A 22,778-nucleotide genomic window follows, 5' to 3' on the forward strand; every position below is an offset into this window, starting at 1 on the left:
ATGTGGCACCAGGTACTACCACCTAATGGAATACCCTAAAAACTTAATCAAGCCCAGTTGAGCTGAGCTGAGTAAGTACTAGTGGAAAGTAGGCAATTAAAGCTTTAAATCAATCAATAATCAATCAGTGAAACAATAGGCTTGTTATTCACTTGACATGGAGTATGTAGAACAGCTCTAAAATCACCAAGAATCACTTGGAGAAAGCAATGGAGAGGAGTTTAGAGAATTATGTGTTTCAGGGATCTGTAAATCAAAATGGACAGCATGGGAACAGGACTTCTAATCAGAAATCCAAGAACTTCAAATGCAGAAAAATACCAAAAGCAGCAAAGAGCACTTACTTATTATAAACAACAGCTCTTCCCCACCACTTCAAAGGAGGAGGAAGACGTAAGTGAATAGATCCTTGGAGAGTGCTCTCCACTCAGCTTTTAATTTACAATAAAATTATTGTCATTGCGCTTCATTAGGAAGTTTTAAAACAATTAAACTAAATGATAAAACTTGAATGTGTCATCTAAATGATAAATCGTGAATAGATGTGAGACTGGCTGAAAGACATTGCACAAGATTCCAAAAAATGTGACATGTGGTGATGTAGATGGGCTAAAAAGAATTGTTTGTTTCATGCTCTATGTTTGGCTGTATGGGGACTACATCAAAGTCAAATGTTCACTTCTTAAAGCTCTACTTTGATTGTCACTTTATAAATGCTTCACTATTATTGAGTAGTTGTTGGCTAATTGTGCGTAGTGTGAATCCTTAAAATGTGTGGAAGAATTCTGTAATAGCAAAGATTGTTGCAGAATCAGAACTTTCAGGGAAAAAAGATTCTTAAGACTTTTTCTCAGTTCTCAAAATGTTTTATTAGAAAAGCTTTTCCCATTTTATCAATGAAAGCAAGATGAAAGCAAGATTAACCTCTACCAGAATGATAACAAGAAAAAAGTGTGGAAAAGCTCAAAGCATACCACATCATCTGTAAAACACGGTGTGATGGCTTGGGCGCGCATGGCTGCCAGTGGCACTGTGACACTAGTGTTTATTGATGATGTGACACAGGACAGAAAGAGTTGAATGAATTCTGAGGTGTTCAGAATACACCTGGATTTGAGCAGACATACTGTCTGACATACTGTCTGCTCAAATCCAGCTAAATGCAGTCCAATTGATTGGGCGGCATTTCATAATACATATGGACAATGACCCAAAACAAACAGCCAAAGGCTCAGGAGTTTATAAAAGCAGAGAAGATTGGCCAAGTCAGTCATCTGATTTTCACTCAGTTGAACATTTTACACGTTGAGGACATGAAACTTCAGAAAGGCTGCTGCAGTAAAGGCCTGGCAGAGCATTAAAAAAGAAGAAACCCAGCATCTGGTGATGTCCATGAGTTCAAGACTTCAGGCTGTCATTGCCAGCAAAGGGATTTCAAACAAGTATTAGAAATGAACATTTTATTTTCAGATATTTAATTTGTCCATTTACTTTTGAGCCCCTGAAATGAAGGGATTCTGTTATAAAAATGCTTTAGGTCATCACATTTTTATGCAATCTTTTTGCTAAGCCCATTGAATTGAAGCTTAAAATCTGGTTGTTTCGTTTAAAATTCATTGGTTCAATGTACAGAACCAAAATTATTTCTCTGTTGAAATATTTATGGACCTAACTGAATCTGTCTTTGTGTCAAGCTTATGAGTCTTAGTTCTGGTCTCACTGTTGGTCACTTCCTGTTTTATTTTGGTAGTCTCCCATCCTTGGGGATTGTGCTCAGTTTTTCTTTCTTTTATCTTGTTTTTCATATTATATCCCTGCCGTTTCCCAATCTCCCTAATTACCTGGTGAGTATATATTGTCTGAGTTACTGTTTGTTCTTTGTCATGTTATCCCTCAAGCTGTGTGTTTCCCTCCTTGTGTTTTTCCTTTAAGTTCCTACTTGTCAGATAATTAGCTCCTGGATTTGATAAGTTTATTTTTGCAAGGCTTTGGCAATAAAGCTGTTTTTTTCACATTGACTTCTGAGTCTTGCACTCCCAATTTATGCCTGCCACACAGCTGAGACTTGACAGTTCCATCCATCCATCATCCATCCATCCATCCATCCATCCATCCACTGATTCATACATCTTTAGTGTTTTTTAATATTAAACCCTATGTTCAAATAAGAAAAAGTTCTGATGATGTGATACAGATTTCCAGAGCTGGTTGCCTCATGGATGAAATACAAGACTTGACAATCAGTAATATTGTACTAATTCAATCCAAGTTCTCTATGTGGTTTAAAGACAAAGCCTCTTCATTTTCAACCACTTTACTGTTCCACAGATATGTTCTTAAACCTTTAATGTACATTCTCTTCATGCTGGTGGTATGCTGGCAGCGATGGTCTCACAGAGACTCTATTGTTTGGATGGTTTTATAACCATCAGAATCCTTCCAGATTGCCTTGTGGTTGTTTCCAAGAAGCTTCAGTCTGTTTGTCTTCAGATGATCTGGACTTACAGGAGGTTTTATTTTCATTGCTGGAATTTGTACTCTCCGCAGCCCCAGTCACCTCACTAGGGCTGTGTTTTCTTTATCAGCAGCTACTGTTTGCTTTCGAGGTCTCCTGTTCCCACTGATAGAGCTGCAGTAGCATAATGTGAGGAGTTTTCCCTATTGAGCGACATTTGGGGGACAAAAAAAAACAAAAAACTCCCTCACGGTAGAAGCAAATCTCTGTATGGTTCTCACTGTCACACATTCAGGACTGAGCCTTTAATTTATGACCCAGCTCAGCTCTGAATGGACTGCTACACAGATGTTGCCATTTTCTTAAATGAGTGCCTTTTGCATGTGATGTAGAGGGACACAAATCCTGATGACATCCTCGACCCTGCCCTCTAACTGTGACCCTCCAGTTGCACGGCTCAGTATCTAATAATTTGCAGATGTAACCGGCTGAAAAAAATGAAGATGAGTATGTTAAATTTAGTGCGGGAAACTGGGTCCCACTGAGGTTTTTACCACCACTTTTTCATCGTACTACACCTGTTTGCTAAGGAGCATTGAAAATTATTAGAAAGTAATGAGTAATGTAAAATTACTTTTTTGATTAGGAACCCCAGCACTGCCTAAGAGAAGTGGATTATTCCAGTGTGCAATATAAGGAGTTGATAGTGATACAAAATAGTCTGTCACTTAACTGGTTGCTGAGTTACATACATTTTATGACACACTTTTAAAGTTCTGAGAAATTTAAAATTTAAACTACAGACCAGACAATATATTAACACTTTTCTAAGGTTAGCTGGGACTGCACTCAGATGAAGAAGTCACTGGGATAGGGATAGCTATTTCAAGCAAAAAATGCTATTTACTGGAAACTTTTTCAATATAAAAGTTACTGTCACATTGAACACTTTGCTTTCTGATGCCTTGTAGTTGTTCAGATAGAAAGAAATCTTTCCATGGATCACATCTGGTCTCAACTAAAGCACTAACTCAGAATTAATCTGGCTATCTCAAATGGGCCAGATGTCAGGTACACTGTGACATCAGAGCAGAAATCGGGCCTAATCATCATTGTCAATCACTGCTCATGACTTTTGATCCATGCCCATGCGAATGAGTTGCCAGGGGCAGCCGAGGGAAGGCCTTCATGTATCTGCTTTCTGGGTAGGTGTGTGCTCTTTTTGTAGTTATGCTTTTAACCTGCACTGACAAATTTCTTTGGCCTATCTAGGATTCAAATGAAAGAGTTAAACATTAAATGTTAACGTTGGGAGAGAAACAAATGAACTCAGTCTCTTTTGAAATAATTTGTACCCTGTCGTGTGTATTTTTGGAGCATAAGGCCCCTGAAAATTTCACCAAATTATAAAGTTGGGAAAGTACAAATTTGTAAAGACTGGTTCACTTTCAAAGCCCTGGTTAAAGCACTATCCTGACACAGACACCTTCATTAAAAATACCCGAATGAGTTGTGGCCCTCCACCTAGTTTTAAGTAGCTATTCATTACAAAAGCCACTACTACTTAGCTAGCCTATACCTTTGAGTGTTGCAGGTGTAGTTTTTCTAGACCAGTCTTTGGGGTCTGCTTACAATGTGAAGGAACAGTACCGGTGTATTTCAAGCCTGTCCCAAAGGCTTTGATCATCTATGTTCAAAGTCTATGAGCACTATGAGCACCTGGATCTTTCACATTTTTTACGAGGTGCAACTGGGTGTCAGAAATGGTAATAATAGTTATTATTTCGTTCTACTGCTGTCCAAAATGTGGATGTTAACTTGCAAAACAGAAATGATGGAGAGAATTCACGAGGGGTAAAGAGAGAGTGAATAATTAAGAACATAAGAAGTTTATTTATACTACTTACAAATAACCAGATGTCGACATGCTAACAGCATCATACAGTATATATTTATATAAAAATTGACAGAAAAAAAAAGTAATTTAGTAGCTCAGTGCCAACATGGCAGCTTACCTGATAAAACAAATGTTTCTAGCTCGACTAGTAAAGCATTAGCAACACCACCCTGGCTGTCTGCCTTTTCTTCTTGTGTTTGAATGGTAAAACTGTGTGACTTGGCGAGCTCTCTCGATGTATCACCCACAGATAAATCTGAAGCTGTATAGAACAAAGTACTCCGACATATTCATGGAGTCAACCGAGTTAAACATCATTAATGATGGAGCTGAAACTGTGCAGCATTTTTGTAAGCACTGCCCCGATACTTTTTATTGCTGCTGTATAATTGTTGCAGTTTCAGCAAATGGGATTTACGTAGGAAACCAGTGCAGAGATGCATGTTCAACACAGGAAAGACACCATACTTCCACTGATGTTTATTAAAGAAGTGAAAAGTTCTTTGACAATGAAAAGCCCATCAGTGAAATCAATTTATGGGGGGGAAACCATATAAATTGCAGTCATTCCACATATCCCAGGGAGCCATGGTGGGGGCCCTTAGACTAGTGGTGGAGAGAAGAGGCAGTGAGGCAGAGGGATATTACCAGATGGGCAATGCAGAGAATGACCAGGTGGTGCAATAAATCTACAGGCACAAAAACAAACACAAAAAGTGTGATGGTTTGCATGGGTATATTAAAACTTTGCATGGGTATATCGTATGCATCACAAGCACACTTTGAGAACTGCAGTGTTGGGGGCCTTAATATATTTATCCTCTGACTTAGGTACAGGGGGGGAAATTTTTTTGATGCGCTCTCTGAAGGACCTAGAGAGCTTATGTAAAGAGAAGTGGGCCAAGATCCTTCCTGAGACCTGAAACCAGGTGATGAACAAATAACGTGTTTGCTCTTATGCACATTTTATGTCATTTTTCTTCTAGATTTTTTCGTTGATATTCTATCTCTCTTAATTAAAATAAAACTACCAACAAATTGGACTGCAAACTGTTCATTTTTTTGTAAGATAGCATACCTACAAATTTAGCAGGGGATCAAATAATTATTTTATCCACTGTTGGTACTTATTATTATTTTTATTATTATTATTATTATTATTGCTATAACTTTCTTCTGTGTGAAGTTACACTTATATGTTGTACCATGCGAAACATAACATGATTCAACACTGACAAAGATGCATTGTAAACCTGCTTTTCCAGATTAGATTAGATTAATCACAGAATATGCAGTACAGTATAAGGTACATCGGTGTGTCTGGTACTACATTGGTCAAGACAGTATAAAACATTCTTTAAGATATATAACATTGCCATTTAAGCTCATATGAGAGAAGATGTGAACAAACCAGTTTCAGTTCACACACTAGCCATTGCTGAGCACTATTAATATTCATTGTGACTCATTAATATGATACATTTTCATTCAGTGTCCTTTTAGTTCTGATTACAGTTTTCTACATATATTATATTATAAAAGTATTATTATTTTAAATAGCTAAATACAATGATTTTTCCTGATAGGCAGATAGCACACTGTAGCTTGAGTATTACAGTCTTGTGAAAACAACCATCTGATGTTCATTAACTGCTAATGAAGTTAATGAGAGCTTTGGTAGTAAACCAAATAATTTAAAATGGTAACACAAGAAAGCTCTTTCACAATGCATGTGGTAAATTATCTGTGGTTATTATAAAAATATTGATTTTAGTAGGTTTAATTATCGCTACCTGAAGTCATTGGTAATGAAGGAAAAAACTGTTGTTTTGCAGTTTTGTTCTATAAATTGACTTCCCTCAGTTGATTTGTTTTGGGTGTTAGGTATCCACTCTAAGGGACTGATACTCCTTAAAGAATTTAATTATGTTTTATAGGAAAACTGGTTTAGTATTACTTGCTTACCCAAATGCTGCTTCAGCAGCTTTTCCACTCAGTTAACACTATAAGTGGGTGAAAACTCCGGATACTTGGAGTGTTGTGGGATAAATCATTGGCAGCCAATGTATTTGCAGCATCAACCTATATTAATGATACTTATAGGGGAGGTGAAATAAGGTGTCATGGCACACTGGGAAAATAAAATACACAACCATAAGTAGCAGCTCAGCAGGACTACATAAATGAGTTCCACTCACTTCAGTGGCTCACCACAGGACCAGGGGGTCCGCGGTGCGGATTGAGCACAAAGACACTCTGTTCTCTGAGATCTTCTGTCCTCTCAGCACAAAAATGACCTCTTCAAACCCCCAATCTTGACAGCCAGCTTTTAGTAGTCCCTGACTTGGAGGCCCTGCATTACACAATTATATTGCAACTCAGTGTTTTAACCATAAATACCAAGCAAACTCCCCAAGGGAAGCTTTTCTGATACAGTGGCCCTTTTGAGTCTTACTAGGCAAATATTAAGGGTGAGTTGTTCAAATTAAAAGGGGAGGTAATCATAATACTAAACTGGAACATAGGAATGCATGCAGCTCATTGGGGAGGCATGAACCTCATGTGAAATGTGGTTAAGGATATTGACAAACTCTCTGCAACAGTTACTGTTAAAGTTCCTTTAGGCAGGTTTTCCTTCAAGCAGTTTGTCTGTGGACAAAGGTAGCCATCTAGCTGTGCTGGAAAGTTTTGTAGGTGAGTCTTAGTGAGTAAAAGACATTAAGATCTAGCTCAATTTTTGCAAAATCTGAAGGACTTTAGAGCAAAAGAGGGGAAAAAATTAGGACTCACTTTCCATTTTTTTGTATCCTACAGAGGCAATGTCCCACCTCTGGTGATGCCCACCAGTGCAACTGGGTACTATTGTTCTGTTCAGTGGCCAACCACACTGGATAAGATAGGATGGAATATAACTTTACTCAAGTACTGAAGCACAGTTTACATTTACTTACACTTCATTTAAGTATAAGTAAATGTAATGTAAATGTAAAATATTCATCTACATCATAAGTCAAAAGCTTTTCAGAGTCACCTTGTTTATAATTATTTTCCTGGGCCCACAAATGCGCAAAATGTTAAATCTTAAATATATTATTTAACTTCTACTTCACTCTAATTTGGATTTTAGTTACTTATTTTAGTAAGTTGCATTATTAAATCTATTTCACAGTATATAAATGCTTAAATTTATCTCCACCTGCAACATTAAAGTAATTTACAAATTCATGACTGCAGCTTTGAATCTCAAAGCATCCATAATGACCAGCGCTGATGGTGGACAGATGACCAGGCCACAGTAATTCACTAAGTTAAGGTTACTATCAAACTCAATGTTCAGTTTTTTCAAACGTTCCAGAGAATTTGAATGAAACTGTAGCTTTAAGGCCATAGTATCTCTTCTTTTTTAACCTGTAGTAACCACACAGCTGACATCATTGCTGAACTATGCCAATGACCCCAGTGAGGCCCTCCTGGTGAGGTGATTGAGAAGGATCTGAGCTAGCTTTTGGCATCCTGCTTCCTCTGGTTAAGCCATGTGTACTGACCTATAGCTAGCCCGGAGGAGGTTTTGGGAGGAGATCACACACACAGTGAGTGGAAACACACAGTGTAACAGAATGAATGATTCCCATCTGGGGATATTTTCCCATTGCTTCAGGATTCCCTGTGGAAAGGGTTAATCCTCTCTGAAGATTGATACGACTCTGTTTTTTGTGCTTCCTGTTCTTTTAATTCAAAGCTTTATTGAGTTATTGCCTGTGACATTCTGTTAAACACTGAATTTGTTGTTTACTTTTCCTGTAATATCATTTGTATTGCCAGCTATTTTACAGATTTTTCTTTGCACGCAAATTGAACCCTCATCAGGCCCAGTTAAGTAAACATATGGTAATTATTACTGATTAGTATCTCTCATTGGCTGAGCTAACTAGGGAGGTCTGATGGCATTCTGCATTTGCCATTAGTGTTCAATAGGATTTAATGGCACTAAAGCCTAATCTAAGCCCTTGGAGTGATTTATGCTATCAAATTAAGAGCGTTGGGCAGTAGTGCCTGTTTCAAGGCCTCCCTCTACATTCTGGTCTAAAGGCTAATAGATTCATTAGGCCTCCTTTTTCCTTTAAACTGTTTAATTGCCAGCATTAATCAAAATTAAATCCTTCACCACTGAGCAGCACCAGAAGTTACTGACGTTCCCTTACGAGTGCTTTTACACCTTCCACAGTACCCGGTCTCAGCTCACATACGGCTATCGAGGCTTTGGCTGTGCTTTAGTTTTGCTGTAATTGTTCCCTCTGGATTTAGCTCAAGTTGCTAATGATCAGATAAATGCTTGAGTGTAGCTTTTGTGGATGAAGTCATGTGTTTTGTTAGTGCTCCAGAGGTCAAACCAGCAGGATGAGAGAACGAGGGGGTGTTGCAGGTCATGTCTGGAGTTTGCAATCCAATCCTTATGCCCTTCTTTCTCCCCATGCCTGATTCAGTTTTAGAGCGTTATTATGAAATTGGGTGAAGTTTACAGCCAGCTGCTGCTGAGTGGATTTTATTTAAATCTATTGGGGAACACAGAAAGTTTTGAAAAGTAATAATGATGCAGTCTGGAATGAGTTGTAAGTGTGAAGCTACAGTGTCAGAGTAACATGCTAACAAGTAATGCAGCTTTGTGTTATTTTCATTCATAATAACAAGACCTTATACTTATACGACACACAGCACATTTGTCATCTATCCAAGTATCTGTATGGAGGATATAGATAAAAATACTTGTGTTACATGTTTCAATAAAACAATTTCTTCACAAAAGAGGTAGAGATGTGTTTATAGTGACAAAGTACTGTAACTGAACTGGTAGTTCTGCATGTGATTATTTCAGTGGAAACTGCTTGAATTAAACAGTTGTGTAGTGTCTACTAGGCTTCATCAAGTACGTCTTTCAGACTTGACAAGATCTGTCAATATCAGTATGACTGTGAAAGACTGCTGACTGAGAATCGGGAAATTCTAGGAGAAATCATTACAGTACCTGCTCATTTCTCTCTAGCTGTTCTCAGCACAGAACAAGTAAAATATGAATTTTATTGATCACACCTCAGCTCCTGTCTGCATGCATTGAGTTAATATAGCATGAGCAGGACTGCTCTACAATCAGCCTTGTACTTAACCCTCTATTATTGTACTTCTGATGAATACAACCAGGCAGGCTCTTTTTCTAAGCTCTCCAAACTGGGGCACACTTAACCCTCCAGCAAGTCCCTTTATTGAATGCTGTCTGGCTGTACAGACTACATATAGTCCTACCTGACAAATTGTGTCCTCTTAACTGTTTCAGACCAGCTGAAAGGGTTGCGAATTTCACCGTATTCTCCAGAATAAGGTGAAATTCGCAACCCTTTCAGCAATGACCTGCCTGGAAAGCTGTGTGAGGTTCTATTGAAACACACTAATTAAAAACACACACACACAGATTGGGAGTGAGCCATGCTGACAAACTCATTGTACTGACATGTTAAAGCAGTTTATTTCAGCAACGACACACTGAGAAAAATAAATCCCATAATTTAAAAATTTACTTTAAAAAGTAAAGTGTATTTACTTATAAATGAGTGAGTTTTGACTCTAGCCTGTGCAGGTGTAGAGTTCAATTCAAGTCAATTTTAACAACAACAGTTACCTCAAGGTGCTTTATTTATCGGGGTGATATGAGGTCTTTAAGATAAGCTGGGGCCTGATTATTCAAGACCTTGTTTTTAAATTTAATTCTGGATTCAGCTGGAGACAGTGGAGAAAAAAGCCGATATGGGAGAATTATGCTCTCTCCTTGTCGGTACTGTCGCTGTAACATTCTGGATCAACTGAAGGCATTTCAGGGAGCTTTAAGAACAACCTGATAATAATGAAATAAAATAAATAACAAGTCCGGCCTAAAAGTAATACACATGAACTAGTTTTTTAGCATCATTCTGAGACAGGATGTTTCTATTTGCTGTCCTCAAAGTGGCTTTGGTGCAGAGAGTGATTAAAAGGCAATAAGACAGAAATAGTGCAATATCAGTTTGGAGTTGAGTTAGGAGTTAAATGCAATCTGCTTGTGATAATCTGATAATCATGGCAATTTGATGCTTTGAATCCTTTTGCATTTTTGACTATTATTCAGAGAAGAAAGCAATTTGAAGACCTTACTATAATTGTTTTTTTTTTTACGCTCAAACCCTGACATAACTTTAACTCGAGCATAAGAGCCATAAACATATGTACACTTATCTCTGCACTAGCTTAGGATCCTGCATCTGGTTTTATGGTCAACGATTAATGTTAAAAAAGTAACATAAAACTGCTAGATTTTTAATAACCTGGCTGAAACTTGAATCATGGCCATCTCATTCTTTACAGTTTCACCTGCAATTTTAATTCCTTCAGCAACATTTCAGAAAATATATTGATATATATTTATTTTGTTGATTTAAATTTCAGAATTTACTTACCCGCAGGAACCCTGTATATAGCAAATTTATTGTGTCCCGTGTCACCCATCACACGGATTACAAAAACAATTTCAGAATGTGAGTGGTGCATTGACCTGCATTTACCCTCGACTACAACCTACAGCCTGAGGTGCTTACACATAAATACAAACTCTCGCTTGAGTAAAACACTTAAACAGTCTTTGAACTTCATATAAATGTGTATATGAGCCATTGTGGGTTTTAAGCATAGAAACCCTTCAGGGAACAGGTGTTTGTAGAATGACAGTTTCCCTTTGGATATTAGCAAAGCTTTTTGTAAAGTGTGCCCAACCCCCCAGCCACCCTTGTCTGGCTTGTAATGCAGTGTTTGGCCTGAAGGTGCAGAGAGAAATCATGGTGCTCATTCACGGTTTATAAATAGAAGGTATTTTTTCTGCAGGATCTTTTGTGCCTCCTATCAGCTGGGCAGTGATGTCAGAGGGTTTGGGGAAGCCCTGAGTCTGCTGTGATCTAAGCCAGTGGAACAAAGCCACGTTGGTGGGGGCTGGCAGGGGATGGAAGATGGGGGTGGAAACCCAGCTGTCTGCCTCATAGTGCCACTATTGTCTCCACATTACCCAGACCTGCTCCCAACTCCCAAACCGTTTCAGAATGCGGTCTGTCTCTAAGCTTCCACCACAAACAGTAACCTGTTGAACCTCATATAAAATGATCATTGCAATAAAGTATGTTGATGGGTCACTTCTGTTCGGCCTGATAGCTACTTCTGAATTTCCATCTATGCCTTCAAGGCCAGTCATTATGAGACTGAACAGAAGAATTTTGCTCAATAGCTCACATCTTTGGGATTAAATACAATGCTTTTGGACACAATATAATTGCTGCATTAAATGACAGGCAACCATTGTGTCTCCACCCAACATATTTTGACTTTCAAGTTCACTTCACTAATGTGCACATTTGCTCTTTGGTGACCTACCGAGTCCCCAGAAGACCTGCGCCTAACTAGTACAGTTTAGTCATCATTAGAACATCGCAGCAGTTTGCACTATTCTCTTGCACTATAACTAACCGTTAGCACCTTCACTAGGTCAAATTTGACAGTCTTTTTGTGCACCCTTTGAATTTGCATTCATGAAAGCGACTCCAGCAAAGATGTTCCTGTGTTCCTGTTACTCAGCTTGGCCATATAGTTGTTTTTCTTAAGCAAGGAAAAAATTCTGTGATCATTCACTTTTTTCCTTTTGGTGTTGCTGAGCCGGTCACTGCTTTACTTCTTTTTAAAGATGTATCAGATTATTTATCTGGTTGCTCTTATGGTTTATTTTGTTTTATTCAGCCTAATTACAACATCCTTGCATTTCATTGGCATCTCTTTGGACCTTGTATTGAGATTTATTAGCTAGCAAATGCATATTCAACATCTTGACCGGGTAATTTAAAATCCAGTGTTGCGCTGCAAAGATTGATAAATTATAAGAACGGTTTCATTGTCCAAATACCCATGGACTTAACTGCACAGCTGCCCTTATTTACAATATCTATAAAAATTTGAAATCCCAAAATGCTTTTCAATACAACATGGAATATTGGTGAACCACCTCACATTGTCAGTCCTCTGGCTGTGGTCCTGGCCCATTGGAACATTGTTGGCTTTTTTCCTGTCTAAGATCTGGTGCAGTTATTATCCCAACAGAGAGAAGAGAGCACTGTAAATCATTTCCTCTGCATCGTCTTCAGATGCCAATTTCTACTACTGTGCAATCCTCCATGAATGTCTGGGTTGCTGAAAAGGCAAAATTGTGTTACAGTCATCTAGGGAGTCACCACTACTACGTGAGAGCCAGCCTATTGAAAGAAAAGAAATTGTAAACCCACATGGAGCAGACATTTACACTTTGTAGTTGCAGACACAGAACTGGCAACATGCTGCACTACACAGATGGTAAAGTACTGTGGACCTGCACTTTGTGGTTCAGATTAGGTTCAGTTTAGGTTCCTACAGCCCACTGTAAAATCTTGCTATCTTTGTTTGTGCAGGCTGACATATGTTTTAATCTAAATCTGACAAATTATTCAAACTATCCTTCCAAAACACTTAAGCAACATAATCAAGGGCACTCAGAAAAGGACAATCGGAATGACGATAGAGTTCAATAGTCTGATCTTGACCCTAACATTTAGGGAGGTCACGTTCCAAATAGGTTGGAGATGTCGGAGGACACCGGCCGCCCTCCCTACTCTGACGTCGACATCTCGGTCAGAGATCCCCTCATTCGAGATGATGCTGCCAAGATATGTGAAATTCTCCACCTCTTCAGCACGGTGATGGTTGATCATGACAGGAACGCAGGCAGACAAAGATAACACATTACTTTATTTCTATAAATAAAAGTAATTTATTGGCTGTCATGTGGGACGTTTTGGGGTTTGTTCTCATTCTTTTTCAGTATTTATAGTTCCGTTATATATGTTATCAAACATGTTATAGTTTGATTATTTTAGTTAACCTTTTTTCCACTCTGTGTTCCTTATTAGGTTAGGTTTCATCTTTTGTGTTCCCTTTCTTTCCACCCCAGTCAGTCATGTCTTTGCATGTTTATTCTCCTGTTGCACAGTCAAGTTCATGTCTTAGTCCTGACCTCAGTGTTTGTTACTTCCTGTTTTATTTTGTTAGTCTCGTGTGTATGATGTTCAGTTTTGCTTCCTCCGTCTGTCCCTTCTGAGTTCTTCTGTGTGGATAGATTGCCCAAGTTTACCTTTGTTCCTTGTTGCATTCTTCCTCTAGCTGTGATTCTTCCTTCCTACTCATGTTTTCTCCCAGATTAACTGTTTTGCAGTTTTTGCAACTATAAACAAGTTTTCATGTTGTGCTTTGTGAGTCCTGTGTTTGGGTTCTGCCACACATACTGTTGGCACAGTGTAGGCATACTGGGAGAAAACCATATGGTAGTGAGTAAACCGTGGGGCTAAGTGGGCACAATGCTGAAGTTTCCCCTGAGTTTGGTACACCACACATATAAACATTATTGTTGATGCAAATCCCAAATAACTGCACTTGCGTAAAGTAGAATTATTAATTTAAGTCATGTTTTCAACACTAACTTGTTTTCAGAGAATAAAAATATCTTGTAACCCAAATGCTATATTTTACACCATTTTAGAGAATAAGAGAACATTTTAAATGCATCTAATGTTGATCTGAGTCAGAAGAGTTTATATCTGCTGAATATAAATTCCTTCCCAATTGTCAAATGGTCGGAGATCAACAGATGCTATGCTTCAATGTACACTATAACGTTTTAACATGCATGGCAGTGCATGAGACTGAAGCCCTGCTGACAGGAACTGAACACAAGACTTCTGACTTGGAAGCTTTTGTAGGTTGTTTGACATCTTTGTTCTGTGAGTAGGTATTGTGAATCAGTGTCTTTCATGTCATAAAGGGTCTTACGTGTGTTTTCAAGAGTTGGGAGTGAGAATGCTTTGGAAGGGGTTTGAATAATTTTGATGAAAGAAGAAAATTTATTTATACTACTAGTCAATACTGACAACAAATTCATTATTATTATTATTATTATTATTATTATTATTATGATGATGATGATGTTCTCAAAAAAATACTTTAATGCTTTAAAAAATAAATTTTGAAATTTTGAGGGTTTTTTTCAAAGTTAAATAAAGTAGGTTAATGTTATTTGCAGCTACATGAAGTTTTGCTTCTAAAAGACTATTTTAATAAAGTGAGAGGAGTGTGCTATGTATACCAGGAGTAGCATTAATTACTGCTTTCATCATCCAGCTGTACTGCAGCTACTGTACATTAACAAATGTTAACAGTCCTCATGCAAGCACTGATGAGAACATAAAGCTTGTCTCTTAGATCAGTGTGTAGTCTGTGGGAGTTCTCCACACCGGTGTGGGGATGCAGCAGCACTAGCTTCAGCAGACAAATGTCAACAGCTTATGATGCTGGATCACAGCAATAATCTGATCCTTCCTTTTGTAAGTCACAGACCCGTTGCTAATGGGATTCCAGCTATCAAAGGATTATGATCATCTGGCTCCCTATGCACATCAGTGCTGCTACTTTACACATATTCTTTACCAATTTGACAACTACTTTGTCAGTGGCAGTTAATGTGCCTCCTCAGAATCCCTAAAAATATTTAAACTATAAGGAATGTAATGTGCCGCACAGCAAGAAGGTCCTGAGTTCAATTCCACCATCAGGCCGGGGTCTTTCTGTGTGGAGTTTGCATGTTCTCCCCGTGTTTGCGTGGGTTCTCTCCAGGTACTCCGGCTTCCTCCCACCGTCCAAAGACATGCAGCTTGTGGGGATAGGTTAATTGGATAATCCAAATTGCCACTAGGTTTGAATGTGCGAGTGAATGGTTGTCTGTCCCTGTGTGTTAGCCCTGCGACAGACTGGCGACCTGTCCAGGGTGTACCCTGCCTTTCGCCCTATGACAGCTGGGATAGGCTCCAGCGCCCCCCGCGACCCTGAAAAGGATAAGCGGAAGCGAATGGATGGATGGATGGAATGTAATGTGATTGATGGTGAAAAAAGTAAAATGGATTTGAGGTGTCAGAGTTTTTTTTTCTCTTTAAAGACAGTCTCATCACTGAGAGTATTACTTTGTGGAATGGTTCAGAGGATTACTGTCCATTACACTTCCTCAATGATGGCAGGAGATTAGTCCAAATGACAGGCAGCGGGAGAGGTAGCAGAAAGGCAGGGGTTCACCGGCAGTCTGGACAATTTATTTCTTGAAGAACCATCTAGTCTTCAGTGCAGCAATAACAGGGTCCTTCATCATGAACATTGCCATGTAACTGAGAAATGATGAGGCTTTCAGATCAAAAAAAAAAAAAGCTCAGAGGAACACACCTGGATTCTTTTCTTTAGTGAACCACTTTCTATTACAGCTTATGATGATGTGTGAGCGTGTATAAGAGGTACTCAATGTCACTGTGTCCTTATCCTGAAAAAAGGTTGTGCTTCGTGTCCTGCCACACTCAAAACACATCCCTTACAGCTGGCCAGAGCTATAATGATGAAGCCAGGCGTGACGGACTAAACTGACCCCTCTCTCATGTGAGTCCTCTCAAGCGACCATTATTGAGCCAATGGTTTCTCCTGCTTGTCTACATATCTGTCCCCTTGCATCTTTTGGATGAATGCAGCAATGACTGAAGGGATGGATAGATGGAGAGCCACAGTATGAAGCTCAATGAGAATTAGGTCATTACCCGGAGCTAGTTCAATAGATGATTAGAAGGAAACGCCAAAAATTGGGCCGGCCCTCCATTTTCCTGATGCCACCGCTGTTAAGCAACATGAGATTCTCCCTCAGATCAAAATTCTCCAGGGTCCTGGGTGTACACACCAGAAATAAATTGTTGTTGTTTTACTTAGCAATTTCCTCTGGGAGAATCTTCAAATGTGTAACAGGTTAGAGCTCAAAAGAAAGACAACTTCTTTGTATGATATTTATTAAAGCTATCTATTTTTTTCAGTTTGAACTACTTCAACTCTTTATTCAGAAACCATCCACAGACATGTTGCCATAGCAACGGTCTCTTTCTTTCAGACATTCCAGGAAGTTGACTGAGTCTGCTTCCTAAGCTGACAGAGTAAGAGGAGGGTATCGACCATATTCTTCTTCCCACAGGACAAACAGTGCAGCTACTTTTTCTGCTGTCTGCTTTAGCTGAACACGCAGAGACTTACAAAGTGATCCCTCACATGGCTTGCGGCATGTTTTTACTTTGCCTACATCGAGTTTCTCTAGGTTCAGTAAGAAGGGTTGGAGTACTTTTTTGCTCCATGATGATTATCTCTGTGCAGATTTTTCCCGGAAAGCTCATGAAATGATACAGCATACTGACTAATATCTTCCCACAAGATACATTTTGTATTTTATGCGTTGGTGGTTGCATTGCTTTGTTGTTTCTAAACTGCAGAGGCATCTCATTAATTTGTAGGAAAAATTTTAACATTTCCTTAATCTTTAGCTGTTTCCCCAATATCTGTGGTACTCATGCAATCGTGAAGAATTAGATCCATCAATAATTTTTGATTCTTTGATAAAATTAGGAAGTAGCCACCAACGAGTGAAAACTAGCATTACATCTATATATACACAGCCCTAAATGTTATTTTAATGTAATATTTAACATGGTAGCATAACCAAGAAAAGGGGGGCACAGTCTAGCGCAAGTCCCAAGCCTGCAAAAATAGGGAGGGTTGTGTCAGGAAGAGCATCCTGTGAAAAATCTTTCCCAAATTAAATGTGAATCATAAAAATGTGATTTTCATATCAGATTGGTTGGGGCTTGGGTTAGCAAGGACTATGTTGCAGAATCATTACCAGATGACTGGGAAAGTACAGCTGCAGTGCTGAGGCAAACTACCAAGAAAATGTGTTTGGTGTCTTCTCTCGACAGCAGATAGAGGACAAGGAGACATGGTGCTGGAATGAAGTAGTACAGAAAAGTATTCAGAGGACAATCTCACCAATGGTATTCGTAAAGTGCTTTTCTACTCTAACCTTTCCAATGAGCACGTTAAAACAAAAACTATAAGCCTGATTCACCTAATCACAGAACTTTTTTCCATAGCCACATTTTGGTGAGACTATAATCACAGAAGACAGTGTGAACTTTTCTTTCGTGTTAATAACAGTATAACGTCTAGGGAATACAAGGCATACTAATTAGAAACTTTTCCTTGTGTACATTATAAAAATCTCTCTTACAGATGCAGGGCAAGTCAGTAATCGGGTTATGCTAATCCATCCCTTCAACAGTGTATCAGAATGCTAAATGAAAGCTTAGTTGAATGACAAAGCTTTGAAATTCACAAATCTGAAGGATTAGATGACTTTCAAGAATTAGACATTTGGAGTGCAAGGATACAGCTTCTGCATATATGGATATCATTTTAGTTTAACAAAAAAAAAAAGAAGAGTATTTTACAAAAAATACTGATAGCATGGAAAAACAGACAGAAAACCTAGGTGGATTCTAACATCCAGGTGTTACATGGCGTTGCAGCTAATGAGAGCCATAAACTACCCCCATTGTTTAAAAGTGATTACCAGTTCACTGGGGGTTTTTTACAGACAGAGAGAGTGAGAGAGACCATGTTCTACATTACTTTTTTTTCCAGAGCTGTTGATAAAACATGCATCTGTTTTTGGCATTGAGTGTTAAATTGTGACACTTTTAATAAAGCCTTTAAGTTCCTGCATTTATACTGAAGAGCAAAGAAAAGTTAGATGATGCTTGTACTATTGAAAATCACTTTACCCATAAAAGCCACATGGACAGACATGAAAAAGAATGTGTTTGTAAAACTAACAGTAACATCTGAGAACTATAAGACAGACTGTTTCTGCTTTAAAAACAGTTCGTGTTGTCAGAGTAATCATCAGACAAAGATCATTTTACTCCAAACACAAGCTGATTAAGCATCCACAGTATTGAGATGCTAATCTTTAGTATTTGAGATTGCTGAAGCAACATCATTAAAGAAAAATACCTTTCCATGTCACCGTGCTTTCATTTGAAAATATAAAATGCAATAATGTAATAAGGTTGATCCTTTGCAAGTGACAAATCACATTGTTTTGATGTCATAGTATTTAGAGTACCAAACAAAACACCTTAAAAAAATCTACTCCACTTGAGAGATCTCTAATCTCCAGCAATTAAAATTCTGTACCCTTAGGAAGATCACACATTTTTCGTGATTTTCTTAAGGGTAGAGAATTCGAAAAGTAGTTTTTAAGGCTTTTTTTTTTTTTCGAAGTCGAACAGCTGTGACGTTTGGTCACTTGCCATGTTGAACCTGGAGCAACAAATTATGATGATGTGGGAACAATGCAAACACAAGGATATCTGATCCAGCCCGCAGCACTGAGTTTTGGGACAGCTGGTAAGGATTTGTTTATTTCTGGGGCGTCTGCAAAGTTGTCTTGGTTGATTTCAAATACTCTGTGCGCTTCCCTCGTCAGAAGAAAAATTGGGCTCATTGGTCAGATCAATACCGTCCCCAGGTCTCTTAGTGGCTGAAGCGAGAGCCTGCCTCTTTGGGGTGTTTTTTTTTTTTTTTTTTTGATGGAACAGAGGTTGAGAAAGATGAGGCACTGAAAAAAGGGGATTGGCCAGCTCTTGGATTTACGTAAGCATCTTGCGTGTATTTAACATAAGTGCCTCATGCTTTAAAGTTAAGTGTAACTATATAGTGTAGAAACTACATGATATGCAGAGAGGCTAGATTAAATTGTTCATATCATGTTCAAGTGAAGTAAGTCAATAATATATCAATGTTAAATCCCGCGACACTGCACGGGTTTCAGACTCGCGCTCTTTAGATCGTGGTTTCAGGAAGGCATCCATCTCAGTCAAGTCGAGCAGCCACCTCTACTTTTTTTAGTATACCAAAAAAAGTAAATTGGGTGGTTGTTACATTAAAAAAGTCTAACTTGTAATTTAAACACAATAATTTCATGTTTCTATGAATGTAATTAAATCATGAAGAATCTGTACGAAATTCAACAACTTAATTTGTTCTTGTTGAGACGACCTGATACAATCTAGTAAGAGTGGTTAGTTGCTGAACTCATGAAATTCACAAGATCGCACAAGATTTCAAACTGCAGGAAAATCACTGGAGTTATAAGAGGCAGACAACTACACACGCACCACGTGCATGCTATTGCTATTTATTGTGTATTATTACAAAAACAAAACAATTCTGCATCAAATACAGGAAATCATAGCTTTCCTACATTCCCTAGACTGTTGGCATGGTGGTTAGTGCTGTTGCTTCACAGTAAGAAGGTCCTGTGTTCAAATCCACATTCTGGCTAGTTTGCAGGTTTCTCTCTGGGTATTCTGGTTTCCTCCCGCAGTTAAAAGTCATGCAGTTATTAGAGTTAGGGTTAACTGGTGATTCTAAATTATCTGTGAATGTAAATGGTTGTTTGTTTCTATGTGATAGACTGGTCAGCTGTCCAGGGTGTACCATGCCTTGTAACCTATCACTTCAGGTTTATTTCCCAGCCCTCCTGCAACCAGGATAAAGATAGAAGGATGGTAGTTGTTGAAGACCCATTCAATTTTTATGGATCCAGGATCTAGACTTTGTTAAACATTATGTAATATGAAGACAGCATGTAGTATTTAAGTGACCAAGTAGTACTGGGGTAAAAGTTATTGAATAGTGTTGAAATAAAATGACAAAATTGTGAAGGATTAAAATATTCCAAGAACTCAACTTACTTCATCTGAACATGTTTCAATCGCGTTTTATGAACACAAAATGCACAGGTTTACTGAATATGAAAAAGTTGTGTTGATTTAACTCAGTTGTTTAAGTTTCTGCGAAAGCAAAACATTTGTGTGCAACCAATGTCCATTATTGAATCAAGTAAATCCAACATGGCCTTTTTTTCAGTGTACATCAGGTGAAGAAGCAGCAGCGTCCCTCCTCCGGAACAAGCAGAAGCGTTTTTTCTTCTTTTTCAGTTGCTGTTCCACGAGTGTTTTTTTCTCTAGGATGAGGGTTCTCAATTCATTGATTGTTTCTGCATTTTGCATCTCAAGTTTCTTGCATCTTTGCTCCACTTCTTCTAATTTTGCTTGTTTTTCTTCAAGCTTTTCTTTCAGTTCTTTAGATGCTGCCTTTTGCGCCTGCATTTCAGTGTTTTTGCACTTTAAGTTGTTAGAAAGTTCTTCAAGCTTTGTGTTTTTTCTCAGCATTTCAGCAATCCTACTCTGCATCTCTGAGAATTGTTTTTCCAGTTTTTCCATTGCTACTTTCAGCCCAGTTGTTTTGTCCTTCATTTCAAAATAAAATTCTTGCAGTTTTAGATGGTTCCTCATAAAGTCCTGGGAAATAAGTTTTTCTTCTTTCTGTATTTCTTGCTGTTGCGCTTTTTCTTGAAGTAACTCTTTCATTTTGTGTGCTGTGTCATCAAACCTTTTTTCCAGCACTTTGTATTTTCCCTCCACGTGTTTGAGTTTGTCCTGCGTGCCTTTGTGCTTTATGTCCAATTCTTCCTTCTCATAAAGAATTTCTTTATTTCTTTCCAGCGCTTCATCGAAATTTCCTTGGAGCTCCTGATTCTTTATGTTCATTTGTTGGAGGTCACACTGTAACTCCTCATTAATAGCTTCCCTGTCTTGAAGCTGCTTGGACATTTCTTTCAGTTCAGCTCTTTTTTTTCTTGATTTTGTTCCTCAGGAACAGAATCTGCTCTTGGGCTTGTGTACTGTTGTTAGTTTTTTGGTCCTCTGTGTTTTGAAGATTACGATCCATTTCTTTCTGTCTTTCTTGTAGTTGCTCGTTCTCATGAAGTAACTGTTCATTTCTGTCCAGTGTTTCATCAAATTTTTGTTTGAGCTCCTGATTCACTGTGAACATTTGTTGGACTTCACAATGTAACTCCCCATTAAGAGTGTCACTGTCTTGAAGCTCTTGGCCATTTCTTTTAATTGAGCTTTCTTTTTCTTGTCTTTCTCCATCAGGTTCATAATCCTCTCCCGGGTTTGACCAAATAAAATTCCCCAGCCCTCATTAATAATCTTTATGTCAGGCTGGCGCTGCTTATTGTTAGTTTGTTGGTCCTCTGTGTTCTGAAGATTACGATCCATTTCTTTCTGTCTTTTTTGTAGTTGCTTGTTCTCCTGAAGTAACTGTTCATTTCTTACCAGTGTTTCATCATGCCTTTTTTGGAGCACTCTGTATTTTTCCACCATGCCTTTGAGTTTGTTTTCCACGTCTCTTAGCTTTATGTTCAAGTCTTCCTTCTCAAAAAGAATTTCTTCATTTTCTTCCAGCGCTTGATTAAGCTTTTGTTGGAGCTCCTGATTATTTTTGTCCATTTGTCTACAGGAAGGAGAGTCAGTGTGAACTTTTGGTCTTTTCTGGTGTTTTCTCTGAGACATGTCGTGGTCTGTAAACAGCGACTCTGCAAACAATCCAAATGTTTCAAAATACTTCTCGGGCAAACCTTCATTTTCTTCCAGCGCTTGATTACGCTTTCGTTGGAGCCCCTGAATCATTTTTTCCATTTGTGTCAAGAGAGGAGAGTTAGTGTGAACTTTTGGTCTTTTTTGGTGTTTTCTCTGAGACATGTCGTGGTCTGTAAACTGTGACTCTGAAAACAATCCAAATGTTTCAGAATACTTCTCTGGTGAACCTTTGAAAGCTGCAAAAACAACTTCTGCAAATACAAATGCTGCAAAAATACTGACTACAAGCTGTTGCCTTTCTACCTTATTTAAAGAAAATCTTCAAAGGTCAGGTCACAGTCCCAAAGTGCAAAAGAAAGAAAAAACGCCACAAAACAGTCTCAGGCGGCACATCACTACGACAAAAGAGTTCAGGTGGCCTACCTCGGGTCCCGTGATGGCAGTGTTGCAGCTCCGGCGGGCGGCCACGGGTTCGGCAGCAGCGGTGAAACAGATCCAGCGGCCCCGGCTCCTCCGGCGGCCGTTAAACACTGACCCCCGCGGGCACACACACTCAGACCCAGGACCCTGACATTGAGAGTAACATCCTCCTCTCTGCCCCTTAATGCTCTCTCGTCGCTATGGTAACGCGCGCTGTGTTATTGGACAACCTGGGCAGCTGCCTGAACAGTAAGGAGTAGGACACATAGAGCTGTGATATTGATGCAATTTAGCTACAGTAGCTAACGTTAGCCGTGTTGTACCAGATTAATGTATGCTTTTTGGGGATTTACTCAGGTTTACTCTAAATAAAGGCCAGACTTTAACTTTGCTTTAGCTGGGCGCAACACTGACATACTCAGACAACGTCAAGTTCCAGTGTTTGCTTAAAACAGACAGACAATTTCATATTGTCTTATTTATCGGTACATTTTGGCAATATTTTATCATCGATACATCCACTTTTTCCTTTAATGTGTTTCCATGTAATCTTGCT

The 22,778-nt window shown here is 38.7% G+C and overlaps 1 long non-coding RNA gene across 1 annotated transcript; it reads right to left on the reverse strand.

Moving 5' to 3' along the window:
• Positions 1-14,907: 14,907 nt before the first annotated feature.
• On the reverse strand, positions 14,908-19,309 carry LOC120745285. The gene is made up of 3 exons (XR_005698605.1): positions 18,971-19,309; positions 15,704-15,707; positions 14,908-14,918 (listed from the first exon to the last, which is right to left on the reverse strand). It is a non-coding gene; the product is annotated as an uncharacterized LOC120745285 (long non-coding RNA).
• Positions 19,310-22,778: the final 3,469 nt, after the last annotated feature.

Source organism: Simochromis diagramma, unplaced genomic scaffold (genome assembly GCF_900408965.1).
Source record: "Simochromis diagramma unplaced genomic scaffold, fSimDia1.1 OVJJ01000159.1, whole genome shotgun sequence".
Taxonomy (NCBI): Eukaryota; Metazoa; Chordata; class Actinopteri; order Cichliformes; family Cichlidae; genus Simochromis; species Simochromis diagramma.